Here is a 14489-nt window from a genome sequence, read left to right as displayed (position 1 = left end):
TACGTGGCACTCACATGTATTCATTTCCTCAATATCTGCAATTGCACGAGAACCATGCGGTAGAATAATATTTCCACTACTCGTTTCATTTTTTTAATAAGCAAAAACATTGATAACTGAAAAATTATGTTTGTGGGGAAATTTGTACTCTTTTAAAATATCAACCATGTGATTAATATATGTCGAGAGAAATTAGATTAATATTTATCTATACTAGCGGGTATAAAATGGCGCGTTGTTACTCAATAATTGTGCCTTTTATGTAAAAGTAATCAATAATAAAAGTGAAGTTTATATTTTTTTTTGTTAAATATCATGTAATTATTGTTTTTCAGAGGAATTTGATTAATATTTATTTATATTAATATGTAAAGTTGTTATTTAATACTGGATTTTGATAACAAAATTCCCTCAGCATAAAGCTCTTAAATTTTTTTTTAATTATTAAAGTTTATGATCTGCAAAGTTTCAATTTATCACATTATAATAGTTTAGAATTTAGGTTTCTACTTTAGAAGATTAAAAAAAAAAAAAAAATCTTGATGATGAACCATGGAGGTTGGTTAGAAACATCGATAACAGAAAACATAGATGCGATGAATCTGAAAGATATTACCACACAAATAAAATTGTTGATGGTTTTAAGTAGGGAGGATTTTATAATTGAATTCACAAAGCTAAGATTCAGTAAGTGTTTAGATAAAACAATGAAATTTCTATTTTACATTAAAATCGTTTATAACAAAAATTTACACAATAAATGGTAGGTAAAAATATTTGAAAGAAAAACATTATATAATATTAAAAGAACACATTATTAATTATGAAAACACATATTAATTTAGTGACATACCAAAGAACTATAAAAATTTATAGTATAGTGTCTCTGTTCTCTTGTATGTGTTTTTCTGAACTGGTCTGACATAATGTTTTTTGCTAAGGATGATAGACATTATCTGCCTGTATGGGAATCTGTAATGCATTTTATGGAGAGGTCTAGACATATCCATGCCAAATCAATCATTTTGAATCATGTATTGAAGATCTTTATATACTCTTAATATAAAACTATGCTATTTTTTTCTCTGAAAAAAAATAAAAATTTATAATAAAAAAAACATTGTTTTTCTTACTCATACATTATATACATAATTTTTCTTATTCATACATTATATACATAATTTTTCTTATCAATACGTTATAAATTTGAAACATGTTAGTTTGAAATATGTTTTCAAGAAAGAAGGTATTTTTGCAATGAGAGCATAATTTAACCATCGCAGTTCTTCCTAGACTTCATGATCACTACACGTGACTGTGGCTGTTTATGCGCCTTCCACGGCTTCGATTAATTGCTGCTTTTTGTATAATACATTAAAATATCATTTAACATAAACTTTTGGTAAGCTCCGTGTGCAGCTGAAGTGTTTGTCTAAACACTGATTCATCCACGAGTTACGTGGCACTCACATTTATTCATTTCCTCAATGTTTGTAATGAGTCGACTAACGAATTGTGGACAGTGAAAAGTAGTTGGAATTTGGGTAAAAAAGTTTTCAAAAATTCTGGTAGAGGCAGTGTTTGAATCATGCTTTTGATGGTGGAAATGGACTCAATACCATCAAAAACATTTAGGACACCTAAAATTTTGAATTTTAACAACTATGATTTGGATTTACAAAAATCCTTCCCAGATTTTCTCTAAATATAACTGGAATTTCCATAACTTTCCAGGCAACTCCTCTGCCTAATTAGACTACGTGATTTGCAATTGCACGAAAACCATGTGATAGAATAATATTTATATTCTTCCTTTCATTTTTTATAAGCAATTACATTGATAACCGAAAATTTATTTTTTAGGAAAATTTGTACTCTTTTAAAATATCAACTATCAACTATGTAATTAATATATGTAGAGAGAAATTAGATTAATATTTATCTATATTAACAAGTATAAAATGGAGGGTTGTTACTTAATACTTGTCTTTTAGGTAAAAGTAATTAATAATAAAAGTGAAATTTGTATTTTTTTATATATCACATAATTAATATACACTGAGAGGAATTAGATTAATATTTATCTATACTAATATGCATGATTATTATTTAATACTTGATTTTTGTGCAAAAAGTAATCCATAATAGAATTATCAAAATTCCTGTAGCATAAAGGTTTTAAATCATTTTAATAATTAAAATTTATAATTTGCAAAGTTCCAATTTGTGACATTATAATAGTTTAGATCTTTTTCGCTTTTTGAATTTATGTTTCTAGCATATAATTATAAAACAAAATTTCAAAATATTAAAACAAATAAAATTGTTGATGGTTTTAAGTAGGGAGATTTTTATAGTTGAATTCACAAAGTTAAGATTTAGTAAGTGTTTAGATAAAACAATGAAATTTCTATTTTGCATTAAAATCATTTATAAAAAAATTTACACAACAAATGGTAGGTAAAAATATTTGAAAGAAAAACATTATATAATATTAAAGGAAAACATAATTAACTACGAAAAGGTATATTGACTTAGTGACATACCAAAGACATATAAAAATTTATAATGGAGGGGACATTGTTTTTCTTATCAATACATTCTATTTGTTTGAACTATGTTGTTAGTAAAGAAATAGTTGAGTTTTAGGCATTTTATATTTTTATGAAAAAAGGAATAGAAAAATATTTATAAGTATTGAGAGACTTTAAGTTATTAATAGATTAAATACTCAATAAATGTAAAATTAAGACTATAATAAATTCCAATTAAAGATCAATTTATAAAGATAAAAAATAATAGTCACAAATGTGTTTGTTGTATTTTTTTGTAATTGTTACAATAGTATTGGAGTCCTAGTAGTAAGGCTTAAAAGAGTTTTTCTTAAAGATTTCTCATTATAACTTAGGAATATTTTATTTAAGTACTCATATAATAATTTTAGATGTTTATATATATAACCAAAAAAAATCATAGAATGAAATGTGATTGTTAATTTTTTTCAAAAATTTAGCAAATTTTGTAAATTATTTTCAAAAAATACATATTGATTAAAAGTCAAAAATGAGTTTGCAACACTTAAAAATGAAATTTTCATAAATATTGAGATTTTATGAGTGTATTATTTCAATGAGGTTTTTTTAGTAAATATTGAGATTTGATGTGTGTATTGTTTTTCATAAATATTAGAAATGAAATTTTAATAAATATTGAGATTTTATGTGTGTACTATTTTAATGAATTTTTTTATAAATATTGAGATTTGATATGTGTATTATTTTTCATAGATATTGAGATTTGATATGTATATTATTCTGACACTTAGTGGCATATATATATATAATTTTTATTTTTAAAAATTTCTATTTATAACTCCACAAAATTAGTGATTTCATCTATATAAACCAATAAAAAAAAAATTTCAAATTTCAAAAATTTTAAAATTATTTTTTATTTTCAAAAATAATTTTTAATACTTATTTTTTTCAAAACTTTAATAAACATTATAAAATATTTAAACAAATTTCTGAAATAATAATAATAATAATATTGTATTAAAATATTTTAAATATTTAAGTTTCGTTAATCTCTACCCAACAAATCTATCTATAATTTGTTTTTTATTATCACACATTATCATCATGTAATTCTAGAAAATAAATCTATCTATAATTTGTTTTTTATTATCACACATTATCATCATGTAATTCTAGAAAATATATTATTAAATAGTATAGTATGTATTTTTTATTTGATAATTAATTATAAATTAATTTTAATTAATTTAAAATAATTATTATTATTATAATTATATATATATATATATATATATATATATATATATATATAATATCATAATAAATGGAAAAAAGAAAGTGTGTATATATAATTAAGATTAAAATTATATAAATTAAAAAATTATTGTATTTCATTTTAATATTTACTAATATATCAATAGTTACTATATAAATAGTTATTATATAATTTGAGTTAGTTAGTTTTGGATAGATGATGATGTGTTTTCTTAATGCACTCCTCGATATATTGTGAGAATTGTGGGAGTTTTAAAGTTCGATAATCAACTTATTTTGTGGGAAGAATTGAGGTTGATGGGATTGAATCGATGTTTTTTGTGTTGGAATTTAATTCCAACTGCAATAATGAACAGCTGGATTTGCAGTAAATACTCTAGCCTGTTCGATGCCTTAAAGTCAAGCCTGATATTTTTGCACATTAATATGCATTAAAGTTTCAATTGAATTCCCCTGTAGGCAGCCGACTTGTTTTTTGATAGAAGCATCACCGCCTTGCTGCATTAAATTCGATGATAGGCATTAGAAGATATTCTATAATATTTTACTGTTTAAATCAGATATATTTTAGCATATAAATACCACACAGCAGTTCCGTTTTGAAAAGAGCAGCAGATTGATAGAGAGCAGAGGAGAGCACGCAGCAGCGTGAAGATAATACTTTCCAGATAGTGAAACGCACAGCAGTGCACAGCAGGAGTAGATGCAACAGCATAGCAGAGAGCAGAAAGGGAAAAATGCACAGCAGTGCAGCTATTTGAATGAAATTTGTTTAACAGATGTTTATTTGTGTGGAACAGAAGCGTTCCTTGGTGAATTTGTTTTGTAATAGAAGTTGTGAAATTCCCTCAGTATGAGGAAGACAAATCTGTAACAATTAGTTTATTTTTTATAAACGCAAGTTAATTTTTCCTGTTGCTGTTACACCGTAACTCAAAAAATACTTGATGTAAAAAATTTATGTTGCTGCAACACCACAAACAGCGTTGCTGCAACACAAGTTACAGCAACTGAAAAAAAATGTGTTGCTGAAACACCGTTTCCAGCAAGCGATTTTTTGTTTTTCTGTGCAAAAACAGAGTGCAAAAACAGAGCAATTTTTTGTCTATCTGTTATGGAATTTATCAGAAAATTCCAACATGGTATCAGAGCTGGTCTAGGCACTCAGTGAGTCAAAAACAGAGATTGTTTTTCACTGTAGGAGCTGTAAGAAGTTTGTTGAGCTGACTTTTTCCAGCAGAGAAAGTTTTTTCTTGTTTTCATTTTACAGTCAGTATCTCTTCTTTACCAATACAGGTTAAGATGGCAGATGCTGGAACAGGTTTGACAAATTCCCAACTACCACAGTTTAATGGGAAAAATCACAGTTATTGGTCCATAACAATGAAAGCATTGTTTGCTTCTCAAGGAATATGGGAGCTGGTTGAAACTGGCTATGCTGAACCTGCAGATGCAACAGCACTGGCTGCTTTGACAGTAGTAGAAAGAGATCAGTTGAAGGGTGACAGAAAGAAGGATGCCAAAGCCCTCTTTTTCCTCTTCCAATCAGTACATGAAAGTGTTTTTCCGCGGATTGCAGCAGCAACAAAATCTAAGGAGGCATGGGATATTCTCAAAACTGCCTATCAAGGCATGGAGAAGGTGAAGACTGCAAAGTTGCAGATGTTGAGGAGAGACTTTGAAAATCTCAGCATGAAAGAATCTGATACAATAGATTCATTCTTCACTCAGGTTATTGGCTTGATAACCCAGATAAGATCTCATGGTGAGATTCTTGAAGATAGAAGGATTGTAGAGAAAATCTTGAGATGTTTACCCTCAAGGTTTGAATCTATTGTGGTAGCAATAGAAGAAACAAAAGATCTCTCACAGTTCACGGTAGATGAGCTGAGTGCTTCTCTGTTGTCTCATGAACACAGACTGAGTAGAGGAACAGATTCCTCATTTGAGCAAGCATTCAAGACTCAGATGTCTTTTGGCCAAAGAAGAGGTCGAGGCAGAGAAAATAACAGAGGTCGTGGAAGAAGCCAAAACAGAGGCAGAAATTACCCTGCTAGCACAAGTGGAAGGAGCTGCAATCAGAACCAAGCTGAAGGTTCGAGCAAACAGCAAGCTCATGGACAAAGGTATGACAAATCCCAAGTCCAATGTCATTATTGTAAAAAATTTGGGCACTACGCCAATGAATGCAAGAAAAAACAAAATGACATGAATAATAGGCAGAATGCTAATTTTGCAAATGAAGAAGATAAGAACCCAAAGAACGTGTTGTTAACATGTAACATAGCACAAGACAAACAAGAAGATTTTTGGTTCTTAGACTCAAGTTGTAGTAATCACATGACTGGAAATATTGAAATGTTTTCCAATCTGGATGAAAATGTGAAATCTGAGGTAACAACAGGGACTGATGATAAGATAACTGTCAAGGGTAAGGGCAGAGTCAGTATTCGAGCAAAAAATGGAGAACAAATGATTGTGCCAGAGGTATACTATGTACCTGGTCTGAAATGTAATCTTTTGAGCATTGGACAGCTCATAAACAAAGGTTACAACGTGTTCTTCAAAGATGATTTGTGTACTATCAGAGACATACCTCCAAGTAAGAAGATCATTGCACAGGTGCAGATGACCAGAAATAGAATGTTTCCTCTCAAACTCAGGGCAAATTTGAAGGAAGGCAGAACTATTGCGGCTATAACACAAGAAGTCTTTCAGGAACAAGTGAAAGATGTGAATTGGTTGTGGCATTTGAGATTTGGACATCTCAATTTCGGAGGCTTGAATCTGTTGCACAAAAAGGGAATGGTAAAGGGATTTCCGTTGATTGAGAAACCGGACAGCCTTTGTGAAGGCTGCATCTTGGGCAAGCAACACAAAGAAAGCTTTCCAGCAGGAAAGAGTATAAGGGCAAAAGCACCCTTGGAAATTGTTCACTCTGATGTGTGCGGACCGATGCAAATACCATCATTTGCCGCAAATAAATATGTTTTAACCTTCATTGATGATTACACCAGAAAGACATGGGTGTATATGCTGAAACAGAAGAGTGAAGTGTTTGAGAAATTCCGCCACTTCAAAACTCTTGTTGAAAAGCAGAGTGGGCATTATATCAAAGTGCTCAGAACAGATAGAGGAGGAGAGTACATCTCCCAAGACTTTCTGCGTTTTTGCAAAGAGAATGGCATACAAAAGCAGTTCACCACAAGGTATACACCTCACCAAAACGGTGTTGCTGAAAGAAAGAATAGGACCATTCTTGACATGGTCAGAAGTATGCTGAAGGCAAAACATTTGCCGCATGAGTATTCGGCAGAAGTTGTTACTTGCGCAGTTTACATCTTGAATAGATGCCCAACTAAAGTTGTCATGAACAGAATACCAGAAGAGGCATGGAGTGGTCAAAAACAAACTGTCACTCACATGAGAGTATTCAGTTGTGTTGCATATGCACATGTACCGGATCAGCTAAGGCAAAAGCTTGATAGTAAGGGGGAGAAGTGTGTCTTTATTGGCTATTGTGATGAGTCAAAAGCATACAAACTCTATAATCCATCCACCAAGAAATTAATAGTAAGCAGAGATGTGCAGTTCATTGAAGATGAAGCTTGGGATGGAAACTTGGAAAAAACAGTGAATGTGAAGACAATTGTGTCTCATGAAGAACAAGAGGAAGGGACAGTAGCAAATAATCCTTCCTTGGTGGCTCCTCCTCCACCACAGCAAGTACAACAAACCACACCACAAGCTGGAATTCGAACAGCCTTAAGAAGTCAAGGAAGAACAGTTGCTGTTACACCACAAACAGCTGCTGCTGAAACACCACAGGGATCAGAAATACCCTCAAGTTCGGATGGAACTCCAAGCACACCAAGAAGACCAAGATTCAGAAATCTGAATGAGATTTATGAACAAGGAGAGGTAAGTAACAATACCGATCTGAATTCATTATTCGCTTTGTATTGTCATATTGATGACCCAATCCATTTTGAAGATGTTGTAAATGAAGATAAATGGATTGAAGCAATGAATGAAGAAATTGGTGCAATTGAGAAGAGTAAAACATGGGAGTTAGTGGACCTCCCTGAAGGCAAGGATGCCATTGGAGTTAAGTGGGTCTATAAGACCAAAAGCAATGCTGAAGGTAAGATTGACAGGCACAAAGCAAGGCTTGTTGTGAAAGGCTACAAGCAGCAGCAAGGCAAAGACTATGATGAAACCTTTGCACCAGTAGCAAGGATGGAAACAGTCAGAACAGTGTTGTCTATTGCAGCACAACACAAATGGAAGATTTATTAGATGGATGTTAAATCTGCATTCCTGAATGGAGTGTTAAAAGAAGAGGTTTATGTTGATCAACCTCCGGGCTATGAAGTTGAAGGCCAAGAGCATAAAGTTTGTAAACTAAAGAAGGCTCTTTATGGGCTGAAGCAAGCTCCAAGAGCATGGTATAGCAGAATTGATGCTTATCTGATTGAGAATGGGTTTGATAAGTGTGATGGTGAACCCACACTCTACATAAAACAGAATGACGGTAAGATTATTATTGTTGTTTTATATGTAGATGATCTGATTTTTACTAGCAATGATGCTTCTCTCATTGCTAATTTTAAAGCAGTCATGAAGAGTGAATTTGAAATGACTGACTTGGGCTTCTTAAGATATTTTCTTGGAATTGAAGTAGACCAAAGTGAAAATGGTGTTTTCATTTCTCAAGATATATATGTAGAAGCTGTGTTGAAGAGATTTAACATGCAGAACAGAAAAGCAGTTGTGACTCCAACTGTAGTGGGGTTGAAATTGACCAAAGAAGACAGCAGCAAATATTTTGATCCAAAACTGTACAAGAGCATAGTTGGTAGCCTTATGTACTTGACTGCAACTAGGCCGGACATTATGCACGCTGTGAGTTTAATTTCCAGATTTATGGAAAGACCGAAAGAGACTCATTGGCAGGCAGCCAAGAGGATTCTAAGGTATGTGAATGGAACGAAGGGGTATGGTATTTTATACTCCTCTTCTGAAATTTTCATGTTGACAGGTTACACTGACAATGATTGGGATGGAAGTGTTGATGATAGGAAAATCACATCGGGATATGTGTTTCATATGGGATCGGGAGCCATCTCATGGGCTTCCAAGAAGCAACCAGTTGTGGCTTTGTCAATAGCAGAGGCATAGTATGTGGCAGCAACGGCAACAACATGCCAAGCAGTATGGCTGAGAAGAGTTCTCAAAGATTTGTGTCATGAATAAGAAAAGGGCACAACCATTTACTATGACAATAGCTCAGCAATAGCATTGTCTAAAAACTCTGTTTTTTATAAAAGAACAAAGCACATAGACACAAAATTTCACTTCATACGTGAATTGGTTAACAATGGTGAGATTGTTTGCAGCACTGCAGAACAGAGGATCAGCTTGCTGACATCTTGACAAAACCATTAGCAAAGAAAGGTTTTGATCATTTCAGGAAATGTCTGGGTATGCAGCAGTTGAAATTAAGGGGGAGTGTTGGAATTTAATTCCAACTGCAACAATGAACAGCTGGATTTGCAGTAAATACTCCAGCCTGTTCGATGCCTTAAAGTCAAGCCCGATATTTTTGCACATTAATATGCATTAAAGTTTCAATTGAATTCCCCTGCAGACAGCCGACTTGTTTTTTGATAGAAGCATCACCGCCTTGCTGCATTAAATTCGGTGATAGGCATTAGAAGATATTCTGTAATATTTTACTGTTTAAATCAGATATGTTTTAGCATATAAATACCACACAGCAGTTATGTTTTGAAAAGAGTAGCAGATTGATAGAGAGCAGAGGAGAGCACGTAGCAGCGTGAAGATAATACTTGCCAGATAGTGAAACGCACAGCAGTGCACAGCAGGAGTAGATGCAACAGCGCAGCAGAGAGCAGAAAGGGAAAAATGCACAGCAGTGCAGATATTTGAATGAAATTTGTTTAACAGATGTTTATTTGTGTGGAACAGAAGCATTCCTTGGTGAATCTGTTTTGTAATAGAAGTTGTGAAATTCCCTCAGTATGAGGAAGACAAATCTGTAACAATTAGTTTATTTTTAATAAACGCAAGTTAATTTTTCCTGTTGCTGTTACACCGTAACTCAAAAAATACTTGACGTCAAAAATTTACGTTGCTGCAACACCACGAACAGCGTTGCTGCAACACAAGTTACAGCAACTGAAAAAAAACTGTGTTGCTAAAACACCGTTTCCACAAGCGATTTTCTATTTTTATATGCAAAAACAGAGTGCAAAAACAGAGCAATTTTTTGTCTATCTGTTATGGAATTTATCAGAAAATTCCAACATTTTGGCCTGCACATCTTGGATTTAGGTGACTTACACGACAGAGCATAGTTTCCACTCCAGATTCTGTATCCCTTTGACTCCATGTAAAATCTCTTAGAAAATGAAATGTCGTTGAATACGTGTCAAGTCCATAGAAAAGTGGGTTCACGCTATCTTGCAATAGCCCACCAAGACCACTACTTTACAGTTGGCCTAGTGCATAGGAAACTGGGTGTTCATCCCCACAAAACTTTCTTTTGGGGAATGGTAGACCAAGACCAATACTTGACAATCCTTTCATTCTCTACAACTTCCAGACCAGATAGAATTGAAGAAACCATGGATTTTACCTCATAGCAGTGGTTCAGCTTTTATTCCTTTGAATTTATTTCCTTTTCATATGAGTTGCAGAATGTACCTAAACTAGGGCTGAAGGCTTTAACTTCCTTCTCTCTATCTATTTATGAACTACAATATTTTTCATTACAATCTTTACAAAGTTTCACTGAGCTTCTGAAACTCCTAAACTAACATAATTCCTGGCAATTTGCATCCCTTTGACCCATTAGTGCTAGTTTCTATCTATACATTCCAAGTGGCAATGGCCTCCACCTCCACTGCTGTTAATCCCCCTGCCTATTCTGGATATGAGGTATTCCTCAACCATCGTGGTCCAGATACAAAAATACCCTTGCCAGCTACCTTTACAGTCGCCTGGTTTTACATGGATTCTGAGCCTTTTGGGACAAGCAGGAAATGCTAGTAGGAGATGCTTTAACTTCTCAAATACAAGATGCTATTAAAACCACTTCTGTCCATGTGGCTATCCTCTCACCCTGATATGCATAATCTAAATGGTGTCTCAACGAGCTCCAGCTGATGGTGGAGTCGGGAAAGCCTATTATACCTGTATTTTACAATATCCATCCCTGCGAGCTTAGACGGACACAAGGCAAAGGAGTGTATGCTCAAGCCATACGCAACCTCGAAAAGAGGAGAACTCATGACTTTCAACCGCGTTACGATTCTACCACCCTTCAAAATTGGAGGACTGCTCTCTCTACTGTTGCAGGAATAAGTGGGCTAGAGCTGAAGAAGTTTAACGGGTGAGAAGTCGAACTTCCCTCTATCAATTCAATATGTAATATTCTTTTACCTACAGTTTTATTTATTTTCTAACTATTAGTTTTTATATTTCCTTGTCAATAACTAGGGATGAGGGCGAGCTAGTCGATGCAGTCGTTGATTCTATGTCACAAACGCTGAGAGGAACCCGCCAGTTGGATGTTGCAGAACATCCCACCGGTTTGGATGAAAAGATTGAAGATTTTGAAAATAAAGTCTTGTTGGTGCAACGGCAGCAGAGTGACAGACCCTGGGTCATCGGGATCGTAGGCATGGGTGGTATTGGAAAGACAACTTTAGTTAAAGAAATTTTCAATAGGAAGAAGTGTGAATATAGTAGATCTTGCTTCTTATCTGATGTAAGGGAGAATGCATGGAAAGCCTCTTTAGAATTATTGCAGAAGAAACTTCTTGAGTGCTTGACTCAAAGAAATGAAACAATAGAATGTGTTAGTGAAGAATAGAGCTGCTTAAAACCTGTCTCTCATCTTTGCAGGCGTTGGTAATTTTAGATGATGTGGATGATGTTAATCAGTTAGATGCACTTCTTAGGCCAATTCGAGATGTTATTCAATCCAAGAGTTTAATATTGATTACATCTCGAGACAAAGCCGTTCTCACAAGGTCAAGAGTGGAAGAATCATCGATTTATAAGTTAAACGGCCTTAATCCACAGCATTCCCAAGAACTCTTTTGTTTGCATGCCTTCCTCCAACGCCATCCACCCCCAGGATTTGAAGATATAGTGGATAAGTATTTAAAGGCCTGTAATAGACTATCATTGTCTTTAAAAGTGTTCGGAGCTCTTCTTTGTGGAAATGATGACAATTCTTTTTAGGAAGACCATTTGGAAAGACTTGAAGAAATACTTCTAGATGACATACAAGAGACTCTTCAAGTATGTTACGATACACTTGAGATGGATGATAAAATAATATTCTTAGACATTGCATTCTTTTTAATAGGAACAAGGAGGACTATGGTAATAATGCTTTGGGAGGGATGTGGGTTGAAAGGCTCACTAGGGTTTCGAAGTCTACTAAATAAGAATCTTGTGGAGCTGGAAGTTATTAGTGACAGTATTAGTGGGAATGAAGATGGGATTAGAATGCACGATCACTTGAGAGATATGGGAAGACATCTTGCTAACTATTCAGGATTGCTATGTCGGATTTGGCGGACAGAGGACTTCGAAGATTTGTTGCAGTAATCATCTGTAAGTAATCAATCATTCTATCTGCAATATATATTATCCAATAAAACATGGGTACACCATTTTTGTATGTAATTGCTTTTCAATAATGAACAGGTAGTGACCGAAGTGCGGGGAATTAGCCAAAGGGACCAAGTTCCATCATTTCCGGGCTACAAAATTAGGAACTTGCAACTTCTTGATATTAACTATAGCTTGTGGGCAGATGGTCTCTTGGAAAGTATTATGAATGTAGTGTAGTCACCAAATCTCATATGGCTTCGCATGGACAACAACACCTACTCTCCCTGCGTTCTTCGTTTCCATTGACAAAGTTAAGAGTTTTAGAAGTGTTCGAGGAGTTCAATGCTTGGACAATATTACAGTCATTGTGACATGAAGAATCACAGGTAAATAGATATTCGTTGAATTAAAGCGAGTATATTTATTTTCTATTATAATATGTGATAAAAACGGCAATGTTGTATTAAAAGAAATAAACCCACTGGTTAGCTCTATGAAAGAGAGTCTGAACCAGGAGAGTCTGGCTCTACAGAACGCTCTACATTGTTCATGCAAATTACACATTAAATAGAAAACATGGTTTTAGGGAAGTTAGAACAACATCCTAAGAAATACAAACTAATCCCTATCTTGAGGTTACGTGAACCAACTCAACCTATTCCAGGATATTCTCCGTTATCTTCAACACCCCCCCTTAATGGAGAATGGGTTCACAAATATGTCTAACATCTCTCTAAACATTTGAAACTTAACTTTTCCAAGAGGCTTAGTGAAAATGTCTGCAACATTATCACATGTATTACAATATTCCAAATGGATTTCTTTGGATTGCACTTTCTCCCTGACAAAGTGGAATTGTGTATCAATATGTTTAGTGTTTTTGTGAAACACTAGATTATTGGCAAGTTTGATTGAACTCTGATTGTTGTTGCGCCTATCTGTTCTTCCCCAACATCGTGGAGAAGTCTCCACAACCAAATTGCCTCACACGTTGCTGCACACATGGCTTGATACTCTACTTTTGCTGAGGACAAGGAGACTGTGTTCTACTTCTTGCTGCTCCATGTGATCACCCCAGATCCAATGTTGAATGCATAACATGTTATAGATCTGTGATCATCTACATTTCCAACCCAATCTAAATCTGAAAATCCTTCCAATCTAACATCAGAGGAGTTAGTGTAAATAATACCATAATCTACAGTACCTTGTAGATACCTCAAAACACTTTTCGCTACACTCCAATGGCTTTCAAGTGGCTTAGACATAAATTGACTTAGCACACTGACTGCATAAGCCAATCAGGTCTGGTGGTGGTTAGGTAGATGGGACTCCCAACCAACTGTCTGTAAAGTGTTGCATCTGCTACTTTTGAGCCATCTTCACACTGCAATTTGATGTTCGGCTGCAATGGTATCGCTGTAGGCTTACACTAATCCATCCTAAACTTTTCTAACAGGCCTTTGACATACTTTTCTTGGGACAAAAATGTTTGACTTGAATCTCTCCAAATCTCAAGACCTAAACAGTATCTGAGTTCATCAAGGTGTTTCATTTCAAACACCTATGACATTTGTTGCTTGATTTCATCGATTAGATATGTAGCATCACATGTAATGATCAAATCATCTACATACAATGAAATCAACACTACGCGCCCTTGTTCATCTTTCATGGTGTAAAGATTAGGGTCATTTTTACTTCTATTATAGCCAGCTTGCAGAAAAAATGAATCAATCTTTTCATACCAAGACCTAGGAGCTTGTTTTAGTCCATAAAGTGTTTTATTTAATCTAAAGACTAAATGTTCTTTTCCTTTCTGGACAAACCATTCTGGTTGCTCTAGATAAACCTCTTCTTTTAGTTCTCCATTCAAAATTACAGACTTTACATCTAGTTGGTGTATCATCCATTTTTTCTTAGTAGCTAAAGCAATTAACATTCTGATAGTATTCAATTTAGCTACAGGGGCGAAGGTTTCTTCATAGTCTATCCCTTCTTTTTGTGAGTACCCCTTTGCTACCA

General features: G+C 34.2%; 1 pseudogene; it reads left to right on the top strand.

The window, feature by feature from the left end:
• The first annotated feature begins 10724 nt into the window (after positions 1-10724).
• Positions 10725-12458, top strand: LOC149213376 (disease resistance protein L6-like; annotated as a pseudogene).
• The last annotated feature ends 2031 nt before the right edge of the window (positions 12459-14489 follow it).

This window comes from Pinus tabuliformis, chromosome 1_1 (assembly GCF_031772625.1).
Source record: "Pinus tabuliformis cultivar Carrire ecotype Pingquan chromosome 1_1, CPIR1, whole genome shotgun sequence".
NCBI classification, from domain to species: Eukaryota; Viridiplantae; Streptophyta; class Pinopsida; order Pinales; family Pinaceae; genus Pinus; species Pinus tabuliformis.
This window is presented reverse-complemented; position numbering and strand designations above follow the sequence as displayed.